Source organism: Oryctolagus cuniculus, chromosome 4, assembly GCF_964237555.1.
Source record: "Oryctolagus cuniculus chromosome 4, mOryCun1.1, whole genome shotgun sequence".
NCBI lineage: Eukaryota > Metazoa > Chordata > Mammalia > Lagomorpha > Leporidae > Oryctolagus > Oryctolagus cuniculus.
The window spans coordinates 75,604,493-75,617,467 of record NC_091435.1 but is presented as its reverse complement, the minus strand read 5'-3'; the positions used below and the strand labels follow the sequence as shown (position 1 = coordinate 75,617,467).

At 39.1% G+C, this 12,975-nt stretch overlaps 1 protein-coding gene across 6 annotated transcripts in view; it reads left to right on the top strand.

Moving 5' to 3' along the window:
* IGSF11 (immunoglobulin superfamily member 11) overlaps nt 1-12,975 on the top strand; it is a 324,668-nt gene that overhangs the window by 22,659 nt on the left and 289,034 nt on the right. The window lies entirely within an intron of this gene.

The following is a 12,975-nucleotide window of genomic DNA, read 5'->3' as shown; positions in this document are numbered from 1 at the left end:
ATGGATACAATAGAAAAGAAGATAGACACAGCTGTTAACCTTAAGAATCTCATATTCTAGAAAAGAGTATCTAAAAGCAAATAAGCAATTATCATACACTATGTTAAAAGCTATGATAGAGAAATACAGATAGCTACTGGTGCACTTGGAAGAGGCATTGCCCTAAAGTCGAAGGGTGAGGATAAGGGATGTAGAAGCAGTAAAATGTACATAGGTTTTCTGTTATGGGGCCTTTGGCTTGCTGGCATCCAGCTGCAGCTCCAGTTCCTAGTAGCTCTGTTGCCTTGGACAAGTTTCTTAACCTTCCTTAGCTTCAGTTTCCTCATATTTAAAATGCTGACAATAATAGGACTCACCTCATTGATTTGCTGTGAAAATAAATGAGTTAATACATATAAATTGCTTAGCACAGTGCTTTAGTAAACAATAAAAATAGTAGCTCATTATTATTATGCTGAGAGCTGAAGGGTTATTAATAGTTAAGGAGTGAACAGGGGTGGCCAGTCTGGAGAATTCCAGGCAGAGAGAGAAGTACATATTGGATGCTTGGAGGTGGAACAGATCTTTGGGCGCTTGAATAACCAACATAAATCTAATATATTATAATACTGGGAGTAAAGGGGCTGGATAATAATAGGTGAGGCAGGAGAAGTAGACAGGGGTCATATCATAAAGACATTTGGCCTTTACCCCAAGAGGATGCAAGGTCATCAGCAGATTTCTTCAGGGTACTGACATGATCAGACTCACCTTTCAAATCATTCTGTCTATAATTGAGAAACTGGATTGAAGGAGGAGAAAATTGGAACTAGGGAGACTAAGAAGACCCTATTATAGAAACTTCCATTTTTAAAATGGTCAAAATAAGACAGCACTTGCTCCTCTTCTTCTGGAAACCAACCCAAGCTAAGAAGAAACAGAAATGCAGCTCCATCTCTGAGAAAAGCTGGATGAAAGCTATCATTCTGGGCCACAATGCATGAGAAAGTGTCACCCAGAGTAGCTGTGGTTAGGCAGCATGGGAAGGTGCAGAGGGAATGCGCTCGCATCTGTGTGTTTCAGGCAAAGCTGGCAGGGGCAAGTTTCTCTGAGGACTCCTTCTGTGGGATAATTAATGTGGCAGTAGAGCATTCTGAGACTTGGTTAATACCAATGAGAAGCGGAATTGATAAGAATGCAGACTCACACTAATTATCCACATCTGAGTTTCATGTCTGTGTTATTGGTGGAATAGAGTGGAGGGGAGAGATTCTGCAGTCACGCATAAGAACTGATCTTTATTACCAGGCGAGAAGTAAAAGGGAAAAAAACCCCTTATGAACATGACCCCGAATCATAAGAATCATCGCTCTGAATCAGAAGGAATTCCTACTAATCCAGAATACGGTCTTGGGTCCTCCCCCTTTGTAAACCTGCCATCAAATAAAGAATTCATCACATTGTAATACCAGCAGTAATAAAAAAGGAATCAGCACTGTAGCTATATAAATAGAACAAAAGAAAAAAAAAGGAAATGAACAGTAAATAACAAAACGATAGGGAAAAACAAACACATATCAGGAAAAAAAAGTTACCAAGGGTCACATAAAAATTTTGACCATGTTGTCATGCTTAATGAAAAGATGACAACTACAAAACTCAATCATGTCCTCCCTCTATAAATGTGAACTCAAAATGAAGAGCGCCAAAGGCTTTGTCACGGAAGATATACTGAGTCCACAGACAGAACTAACTGTGCTTAGGGAATAAATGGAAGACAGTTAGGAAACTATTTTAGAAATGACAGTCTCATTGGAAGCAACCCGAAGGAGACTGGGTATACTGAAAACAGATTGTAAACATACAGGAGAAAGCTAAGAAAAACAACAAAATTGAAACAGAATTCATAAAATCTTGGTAGGGTCAGGATAAAAATAGTTGATAGGAAATCTAAGAAGCTCCAATATATTCCAATGAGTGTAGACTCAAAGTAATAGCTGCAATATTTAAGTATGTAACTTGAGAATTTTTTTTCTAGAAACAAAAGTCTTAGGTCTATAGTATAAAATATATTGTAAAGGCATACTATACCTCAGGAAAACTTGACAGAATGGTCAGGGCTGACGTGTTTTTATGAAATTACTGAACTTTGAAGATTAAAACTCTTGTGCAACCAGGCAAAAAGATTAAATTGTTTATATGTTAAAAAAATCAAACTGGCTCAGACTTCTTTAGGGCAATAATCAGTAGAACAATGCTTAAAATTCCTCAAGGAAAGATAAGGGTAGACTCCAGAAATATAGTTCCAGCAGAGTGATTGTTCTAGTATAGAGACAACAGATCTCTGGCTATATAAAAACCCAGGGATTGTCATTTCCATGAGTCTTTATAGCAGATTGTTTACATCACAAACAAGATGGGAAAGGAAAAAATGGGAGGTAATCAACTTTTATATTTAGAAACTACAAATTATTTAAAGCTGATCAATGAACAGTTGTACGTCACTTAGTGAGGGGGATATGCTCTGAGAAATATATCATTAGGCAAGCATCATAAAACATACAATTAGTTTTTAAAAAGATTTATTTATTTGAGACAAAGTCACACACACACGCACACACACACACACACAACCAGCAGTGGGAGAGAAAGAGATCTTCCTTCCTCTGGTACACTCCCCAGATGGCTGCAATAACCAGGGCTGGGCCAGGCTAAAGCCAGAAGCCAAGAACTCTATACATCTCTCATGTGGGTGGCAGAGGCCCAAGCACTTGGATCATAATCTACTGCCTTCCTAGGCACATTAACAGTGAACTGTATCTGAAGTAGAGGATCCAGGACTTGAACTTGCACTTCCATATGGGATGCTGGCATTGCAATTGACATCTGAATCCACTGCACTACAACACAGGCCTCGGTTAGAGTTTTATTCCTTCATTCATTGATTCCTTTTATGGGCAGGCAGAAGGCAGGAGCCAGGAGCTTTACCTGGCTCTCTCACATGAGTGACAGGAGCCCAAACACTTGGTCCATCTTCTGTGTTTCCCAGGCCATTTGCTGGGAGCTGGATCAGAAGTGAAGCAGTCAGGACATGAACTAGTGCACATATGGAATGCCAGCGGGGAGCTGGATAGGAAGTGGAGCCTGTATGGTACGCCAGCATTGCAGGTGGCAACATTGCCTGCCATGCCACAACACCAGCCTCCTTGGTGTACAGTTCTTACACCAACCTAGATGCTGTAACTTACTACACACATAGGCTATGTAATGTAACATATTGTTCCAAGCTACAAACTGTGTAACCTGTTACTTTACTGAATGTTGTAAGCAATTGTAATTCAATGCTAAGTATTTGTGTATCTAAATACAAGAAAGGTATAGTGAAACTGCTATATAGGAATTTTTTCAACTCCATTATAATCTTGTTAGACTACAATTGTATATATGTTTGCAGCAATGGCTATAATAGAGGCAAATATGTTTATTTTAAAGATAAATAATAAGAAAATATATTAATATTTTAATTTGCTAAAATTAGGAGAGACGATAAAAGTGGAAATATACTAGTTTATTCAATCATTGTTGATAGTATGGAGTCAATACTATCCAAAGAAACGAATGGTTAAAATATTTTAAATTTGTCTTTAGCCTACAGATGTACTTGCAAATGTGAGAAATCAGGTAAGTGTAAAGATGTTTAAAGTAACATTATTTGTAAAAGCAAAAGGTTGAGAATAATATAAATGTCCAGCAATTGGAACTGGTGAACTGTGATTTATCTTTTACAGTGCAGTTGTTGTAAAGAACAAGCCCTATGTGTGTTTATATGGAGTAATCTCCAAGATGTATTATTCAGCAGAACAAGGTGCATAGCAGTGGGGGATGGAATGCAGATAGAACATCAGCACACACAAATATTTGTTTTTGTATATATAAAATAGCTTTTGAAGGACATGCAAACTTTGGTTATTTCGATTTCCTCTCATGGAGAAAGTTGAGTCATTGGGTGCCACGGATGGTAGGGAGATGCTGTACAGTATAACTTTTGGCAGCCTTTGAATTTTATACCTTGTATGTATGCATTACTCTAGGAAATAACTCATTTTTCATAAAAAGAGGCTATTTAAGTCATTTATGTAAGAGTTGATGGTTGGCCATGTTAGAGATGGAGGGATAGTGGCAGTGGGATAGAGAAGTGTATGGATTGGAAGTATTATCAGTGCAGTTTGGTGTTGTAATGCTGGGTAAAGAGGAAGAAAACGACATGTGTGTTTCTTCCGGCTTTGGAACTGGATAGTCGGTGGTGCCATTCCATATGTTGGGGTGTGCTGATTTCCTATAGTGCTGTCCTCAGGTTTGATTTCTCATCTCCCCATGAAGAATTCTTTTTTTTAGAATGAGAAGATAATTTATATTCAAACTCAAATTTTAAAAATTGACAGATATCACAAAATCCAGAATGCTAACATTTGTATTAAGTACCTGCTCTGTGTGCCTCCACGTTTTTCTCCATGTATTTTTAGTTTTGTACTGTGTGCTCTTTCTGTACAGGCCACGTTTGCAATGTTTTATAAACAAACATAAAAGTGCCATTTTTTTTTTTGTTCACATATGGGACGGGTCTGGGGTGTTTTCTGCTGAGAGAAAGAAGCAGCACGTTTATGAAGTCCGTGGGTGCCGAAGGCTCTCGGCTGCAGTGTCCACTTGAACAGCGTCCGTTCTCCTGGCTGAGGGCGGGGGGCCCCTTTCACAGGGGAAATTGTAATCCTTGTTTTCGGGAAGGAAAGGGGAGATTGGTGAACCCTTCTTCCATCCAGCTGCTTTCCAAATGCTGTTAGCGCAGAATAACCCTTGTGCCAAAATGGCTCATTCCGGAACGGCTCCCACAGACATGCTCCAAGCATTAGGACGTGGAGGCATTACAGGGTTTCTTGTGCGTGGATGCTAAGGCAGCACAGAGACTCCCAGGCGCACTACAGAAGCTGTCACTCCTACAGAGCTTTCCCCTGAAACCTGGAAGACATAGAACCTCATTCAGTGTCTCCTTCAGTAAACTGCAGATTGCCTCTGAGCATGCCAGCACCGGTGACATGAGAGGAAGTGTCACAAGGGCAGTCTAAGTCAAAGCACGCAGCAGCAAGAAGAGATTGAGATTAAATTCTACGTCCGCAAACTTTACCCAAACATATGACCACGTGAACACATTGCTAGAGCCCTCCCAGGCTTCCCAGCTCTACTCTCAGCCCTTGGGCAGCTCTGCGGATGGCCCTGTTGTGTGATCCTTGCCTCTTGGTCGTCAGGTGATGGATGAGGGGCTGGTGCTTGGAGCACCTGCATCCCCTATAGGGGTGCCTCCATTCAAGTCCCAGACCTGTTTCCCTTTCTGGCTTCCAGAAATGCACTCCCTGGGAGACAGCAAATGATGCCTCCAGTAGTTGGGTCCTTGCCTCCCACATGGGAGAACCGGATTGAGTTCCAGGTTCCTGGCTTCCACCTGGCCCAGCCTTAGCTCCTGCGGGTGTTTGGGGAGTGAGCCAGCAGATGGCAGATATCTCTCTGTCTCTCTGCTTTTGAAGTTAAAGATGAGAATGATAATGATGGATGCAGTGCCACACAAATCCATGATAAAGTCAGGAAGAAGGCTTCCCCCTGCCGTACTGTCCCTCAGGCTGCATTAGCGACCTCTACATGACCTTACTGGTCAAAGCTGAGTCACATGGCCTTTGCTGTGAGGGAGTCTGAGTGTGTGTGTATGTGTGTGTCTTTTCAATAGGCTCATTGCTCTATCAATAAAATCAGTTCTGTGGGTCAGAAAGGAGAGAGGGTATTGGATAGCCAGCTGGCTGGCTGCTGCTTTTCCTACATGAGTTTCCCAGTGTGTGTACCCATATTTTCTTAGAAAAATTCATACTGTCTCATAGCATGTCAAAATTTGTGAGTCACATATTCTCAAAAAAATCTTTTTTTTTCCTGGCCTAAATTAGCATCAGTTGACCAACTTTTACTCTGGAATGAATTGCATTCCAATATGCTGCAGAGAGTATGTGTTTATGTGTGTGTGTACATGTGTGTGGATGTGTGTGTGTACATTTGTGCATGTGTGTGCGTGTGTATACACATGTGTGTGGTTAAATATGATGCCGTGCTACAGTAGCAGAGCCTTCCTTCTAACCAGAACTCCATCTGTACCCAGGTGGAAGCTGTGCTCCTCTGGATAAGCAGAGGTTGGTGCCAGCCATCCTGTCTCTCCCCAACTCCTGGAGCATTTCTGCAGCCCTCAGTATCTCTCTGGCCACAAAGTCTCCTGTGTACCTATGTTCCTTCAGGCGAAGAATTCTGTTATCTTAGTCCATCCTGTGGCGTCAGCTTGCCCTTTTCTTGAACAGTTCCCAAAACTTTTTTGAGTGCAAGACTACCTGGGTTATCAAGTACCTCTTATAGACCCCCCAGACAAATTTCTTTAACTAATAATGGGGCTATGAAATTTAGTTGTAAAACAGAAATTAGAAACTGATCACAGTCCAACCCCTATATTTTACCAGATACTGTGACACAGGTATTATGTGGCTTGTAGATTGCTGTTACACATTTTAAAAAGTTGGAGAATGAGGTTATGTAGTTTTTTTTTTTTTTTTTTTTTTTTTTTTTTTTTTTTTTTGTTATGTAGTTTTGATTTACTTCTTCCTTTATTTCAAAGCAGTGGATACTGGAACAACTTTTTTCTTCAACCAAATGTGGCAAATGGGCAGCATATGGGTATCAGCGTCAAATTATCCCTTAGTGATCTCTGCCTCATGCCTTCATTTTTCTAGCTGCCCAGACACAAACCCTCAGAGATCTCTTTATTTGCATTATTTTCTCTTATTCAGTATCCTGCCTCAACCTGTTCTTGAGTGACTATAGTTCTCCTTCTGAAACATCTGTGTCTGTATGTTTTTCTCTAGTGCCATTATTAGAGTTCTAGTTCAGATTTTTGTGTCTGGACTATATCAATGGTCTTCAAACTAATCACCTTGATCTTAGGCTCTTTTTCAGTTTATTTCATGAACTACAGCAAAATTCTTCCTAAATGTGTGGATCGTATTGAGACCTCTTGATAGCTTTTCAAAACCTGAGAGATCAAATTCCAGATTTCTTGATGGCATTCAAGGCCTTCCATGATTTCTACATACCGTTTGTGTTTTATTTCATTTCCAAATGCACCTGCCATTACAGCCATATGTGACTGGTTGTCTTTCTTAAAATTCAGTCTGTACTTTCCCACTCATGTGTACTAGTTCGTCTCTCACCCCCCCCCCCCCATCTGAGGTCACTTTTCCCTTGTTTATTTTTGTTGAAGGTTTGCTCACCATTCAAGAATGGATATTCCTTACCACATACTTTAGGATGCTTTCCTTGCATAAACATGTCTCAATTTGTACTGCCACTAGAGTAGTATTTTGACAGTTTGATTTTCATTTTATTTGATGGTTTGTGTCCATCCGTTTCTCTTTACATATTGGGATTGTATCCTTTTCACTTTGCTATACTCCACCAACCTTTTATTTCCAGATATTTTCACATTCTTTGTTGTCAGCAAAAAAATTTGGATTGGATTGAGGGGTCTTGGTAACCTCTTGAAGATCTGCAGTGATCTTAAATTAGCTTGAAATCCAAGGTTAGAAACCAGAGTCTCACCAAAACTTTTAAGTAATAACGGATTGGCAGCCCTAAAGGCACTCGGATCTGGCTGAAAAGCCCATGAGAGTATTTCAGGCATGGAAAGCCAAGACACTCTGGCAAAAAGATCTCTGTGAGTGAGATCCCAGTGGAAAGAACAGGTCTTCAAAGAGGGAGGTGCCTTTCTCTGAAGGGAGGAGAGAACCTCCACTTTGACTATGACCTTGTCTAAACAAGATAAGAGTCGGAGAACTCAAGGGGCTTCCATAGCCTTGGAAACTCATGACTGGTGCATAGGGAGATTACTGATGCCATAAACAGGAGTGTCAATTTGTAAAGTCAACAACAGGAGTCACTGTGCACTTACTCCTCATGTAGGATCTCTGTCCTTAACGTGCTGTACATTGAGGCTGAATGCTATAACGAGTACTCAAACAGTATATTTCACTTTGTGTTTCTATGGGGGTGCAAACGATTGAAATCTTTACTTAATGTACACTAAACTGATCTTCTGTAAAAAAAAAAAAAAAAAAAAGAAATTATCAATTCCCAACTTGACTCTCACTGGGATTAAACATGACAATAGGTCTGATCTGATTTCATCATCATTTAAAAAAAAATCATCTATTATTTTTCACTTTATGTTTCTGTGTGGGAGCAAACTGTTGAAATCCTTACTTAATGTATACTAAGCTGATCTTCTGTATATTAAGATAATCAAAAATGAATCTTGATGTGAATGGAAGGGGAGAGGGAGTGGGAAAGGGGAGGGTTGTGGGTGGGAGGGACGGTGGGGGGGGGGAAGCCATTGTAACCCATGAATCGTACTTTGGAAATTTATATTCATTAAATAAAAGATAAAAAAAAATTAGCTAAAAAAAAGTAATAATGGATTGGAAGTACTTTTGGAACTCTTTATATTCCTCTATGATTTTTTCTACCTGTAATTTTTTTTTTCAGTTTTTACATCATATTTACTACGCGATTTGTTACAATGGGGGATGCAAGTTTTAAGAAATGAAAGATTATACTTAATATGACTGATTTTCCAAAGGGACTATATTAAGAATGCAAAGAAATTTGCTACATGAGGTGTTAATGCAATTTTTGAATCATTTTTTAAAAACATATAGGAGTATTTGAAAAAAAAAATACATAAGCTGTCTAGCACTTGTATGAGCTTTACTTTGTCTTCCACTAGGGGGCAGCAAAGATTCATGATTGAAAGACAATCATTGTGAATGCTATTTTCTTATGAATATAGTTTCCAGTGCAAAATTGAACATAACATAGTTGCCACTAATTAAAATATATAGCTTGTTGATTTTCTGACTATCTAGAAATAAAGCCGTAGTAATAGTTTTGAAGTTTAGTAGTTTCTGTTATGTCAGAACCGTTTTTCATAGCTTAGATTTTACTTAATTTCTTATTTCATTTATTCATATAGTACAAATGTATGAGCATTAATTTCTATTCTGTTAGGCACTCTTCTGTTTTCAAAGATAAAAAGCTGAGTAAGATGTATTCTTTTCTTAGAGAACCTTATTTCATAAAACATTAAAAATATTTCTATACTAACTATAACATTGGATACATATACAAGGAGACTTTAAAAACTTTGTGGAAAAATAGAATTACAAAAATAATTTTATTTCTCAACATGAGTTTTATCCAATTCAAGACACCTTAATAAGCAATGTTATCAGCCATTTAGTTCATTGCTAAAGAACTGGGTGCTGGAAATGTAACCATGTCAGTCAGTCTTTTTACATTACTAATTTTAGGAAAAAATGGATACCTTTTGTGGACTTTTTTAAAAAAGATTTTATTTTACTTATTTTAAAGGCAGAGTTATTGAGAAGCAGAGGCAGAGAGAGAGGTCTTCCATCCGCTTGTTTACTCCACAAATGACGACAACACTGGAGCTGAGCTGATCTGAAGCCAAGAGCCAAGAGCTTCTTCCAGGTCTCCCATGTGGGTGCAGGGGCCCAAGGACTTGGGCCAATGTCTACTGCTTTTCCAGGCCATAGCAGAGAGCTGGGTCAGAAGTGGAGCAGCCAGGAATTGAACTGGCGCCCATATGGGATGCCAGCACTGCAGATGGTGATTCTATCCACCTCACCACAGTGCCGGCCAGCTTTATAGACTTTTTAAGATTAGGGGCAAAGAGAAACCCAAATGAGCCAGATCAGGACTAAAAGGTGTATGCCTAGTGATTTTCCATGGAAAGTCTCACAAAGTTGTCCTTGTTTGGTGAGAAGAATGAGCCAGAACATTGCCGTAGTGGAGGACTCTGGTGGAACTTTCCTGTGCATTTTCTTGTGAAAGCTTTGACTCCCATAATTCTGTCCCAGTGAGCAAACATTGTCCTTCTCTGGCTCTCTAGTCATATGCAAAATACCTTTAACATACCACAGAACTCTGGCCATGACCTTTGCTCTTGGCCAGTTCACTTTTGCTTTGACTGGACCACTTCCATCTTTTAGTAGTCACTGTTCTGATTGTTCTTTGTCTTCAGGAACTTACTGGTAAGCCATTTTTCATCTTCCACTTCGATTTTTTTTTAAGGAAATGCTTCAGTATCTTGATTTCATTTGAAAATTTCCACACAGAACTCTTTTGTGTGTGTATGTGTGCAACTGACCTAGATGCAACAAGTTTTTGCACATGGAACAGAAAGATTGCTCCACTTTAATTTCTTGGCCATAATTATTTAGGATTAAACACACTGCGGTTGAGATGTTGGTAATGTGGACTATCAATCTAGAGTTAATCATTGGTCTTTTAATTAAGACATGAACAAGATTAACTTTTCCCTAGAAATTTTTTCTTTATTATATTATTTTGCACAATTAAAAAGGATTTTTCCATATTTATTTCAAATGTAGACAACATATACATACACATATATACTATTTTTTCTTGAATTCATGACAATGACCCTAATGTGGGGAAAGAAGAGTGAGTATATTGTCATTTACATGGTATGATTCTGTGAAGCAATATTTATAAATAAATACCAAATGAATGACATCCACACAATTTTTATGATCTCTGTATGAATTTCCATAGTTAAGAGGAAACATATGATATTTGTCTTTCTGGGTCTGGCATATTTCACTTAGCATAATATCCAGTTGCATCAATTTTGTTGCACATGTCATGATTTAATTAATTTTTATGGCTGAGTAATATTCCCTCATGTATATGTACCACATTTTATTTATCCAGGCATCAGTTATTGGACATCCAGGTTGTTTCATATCTTTGTTATTTTGAATTGAACTGCTATAAGTATGGGAGTGTAGGTTGTATGCTGATTCGTTGTCTTTGGATATATTTCTAGGAGAGGGATAGATGGGTCACATGGTATATCTATTTTTAATTTTCTGAAGATTTTACACATTATTTTCCATAATATTTGTACTAATTTGCAATGCCCTGCAGTGTATTTTGGTACCTCTTTCTCTACAACTTTATCAGTGTTTGTTACTTTTTAATTTTTGGATAAAATACATTCTAACTGGAGTGAGGTGATTCTCCACTGTGTTTTTCATTTGTATATCCCCAATGGCTAGTACTCCTGAACATTTTTTCATGTGTCTGTTGGCCATTTGTGTTTCATCCTTTGAAAAATGCCTGCTTATATCTTTTGCCCATTTATCTTTCTCTTTTATTTTGGATATTTATTTATTTGAAAGGCAGAGTTACAGAAAGAGGGAGGGAGGAAGGGAGGGAGCAAGGGAGGGGAAGAGAGAGGGAGAGGGGGAGGGAGAGGGAGAGGGGGGTAGGAGGGGAGGGGGAGGGAGAGGGGGAGGGGGAGGGAGAGGGAGAGGGAGTAGGGAGAGGGAGAGGGAGTGGGAGGGGGAGGGAGAGGGAGAGGGAGAGGGAGGGAGAGGGAGAGGGAGAAGGGGGTAGGAGGGGGAGGGGGAGGGAGAGGGAGAGGGGGGTAGGAGGGGGAGGGGGAGGGGGAGAGACCTTCCATTACTGGTTCACTTCCTAAATGGCCACAACAACCAGGGCTGGGCCAGGCTGAAGCCAGGAGACAGGAATTTTATCTGGGTCTACTACATGGGTGTTGGGGACCAAGGACTTGGGCCATCTTTCATTGCATTTCCAGTTGCATTAACAGGGAGCTGGATTGGAAGTGGAGCAGCTGGGACTTGAACAGTTGCCCAGATGGGATGCTGGTGTTGTAGACAGCAGCTTGACCCCTTGCACCACAATGCTGGCCCCTCTTTTGCTCTTTTCCTAATTGGCTTGTTTTGTTGTTGTGGAGTTTCTTGAGCTCTTTATATGTTCTGAATATTAGTCCTTTATCAGATACATAGTTCGCAAATACTTTCTCCCATTCTGATGTTGGCGCTTTACTTTGTTGAGTATTTCCTTTGCTGTGTAGAAGCATTTTAGCTTGATATAATCCCACTTGTCTGGTTTGTTTCCATTGCCTGTACTTCTGGGGTCTTACCCAAGAAATCTTTGCCTATTCCAATGTCCTGTTGCATTTTCCATATGTTTTCATCTGGTAATTCAATTGCTTCAGGTCTAAATTTTGGATCCTTGATACATAATGAGGTAGTTTTTGTATAGGATGTAAGGCAGGGGCCTTGTTTCAAATATGGGCATGTGAAAATCCAGTTTTCTAACACCATTTGTTGAAGAAGCTGTCCTTTCTCCAGGGAATGATCTTAGATCATTTTTCAAAGACTAGTTTTTGTGGATATGTGGGTTAATTTCTGGGGTTTCTCTTCTGTTTCATTGGTCTACATGTCTATGTTTGTGTCAATACCAGGCCGTTTTGACTATAACTGCCCTCTTGTATGTCTTGAAATCTGGTATTGTGATGCCTTTGGCTATTCAGGGTCTTTTGTGTTTCCACATGAATTTTAGGATTGTTTTTTCTAATTATGTGTAGAATGTCCTGGGAATTTTGATTGGGATTGCATTGAATCATAAATTGCTTTGGGTAGCGTGGACATTTTGATGGTATTAATTCTTCCAATCCACAAACATAGAAGATTTTCCTATTCTTTGCTGTCTTCTTCTATTTCTTTCATTAATGTTTTATATAATTTTTATTATGGAGATCTTTCAATTTTGGTTAAATTTATCCAAAGATATTTCATTTTTTGGTATTTGTTATGAATGGTAGTGATCTTAAAAGTTGCTTCTCAGCCAGAGCTTTGTTAGTATATAAAAATGTTGTTGACTTTTGTGTGTTGATTTTGTATCTTGCAGCTTTGCCAAATTTTCATCTGAATTCTAATAGTCTCTTAGAGGAGTCTTTCATTTCCTCTATCTAAAAGATGATGCCATCTGCAAATAGGAATAATTTGA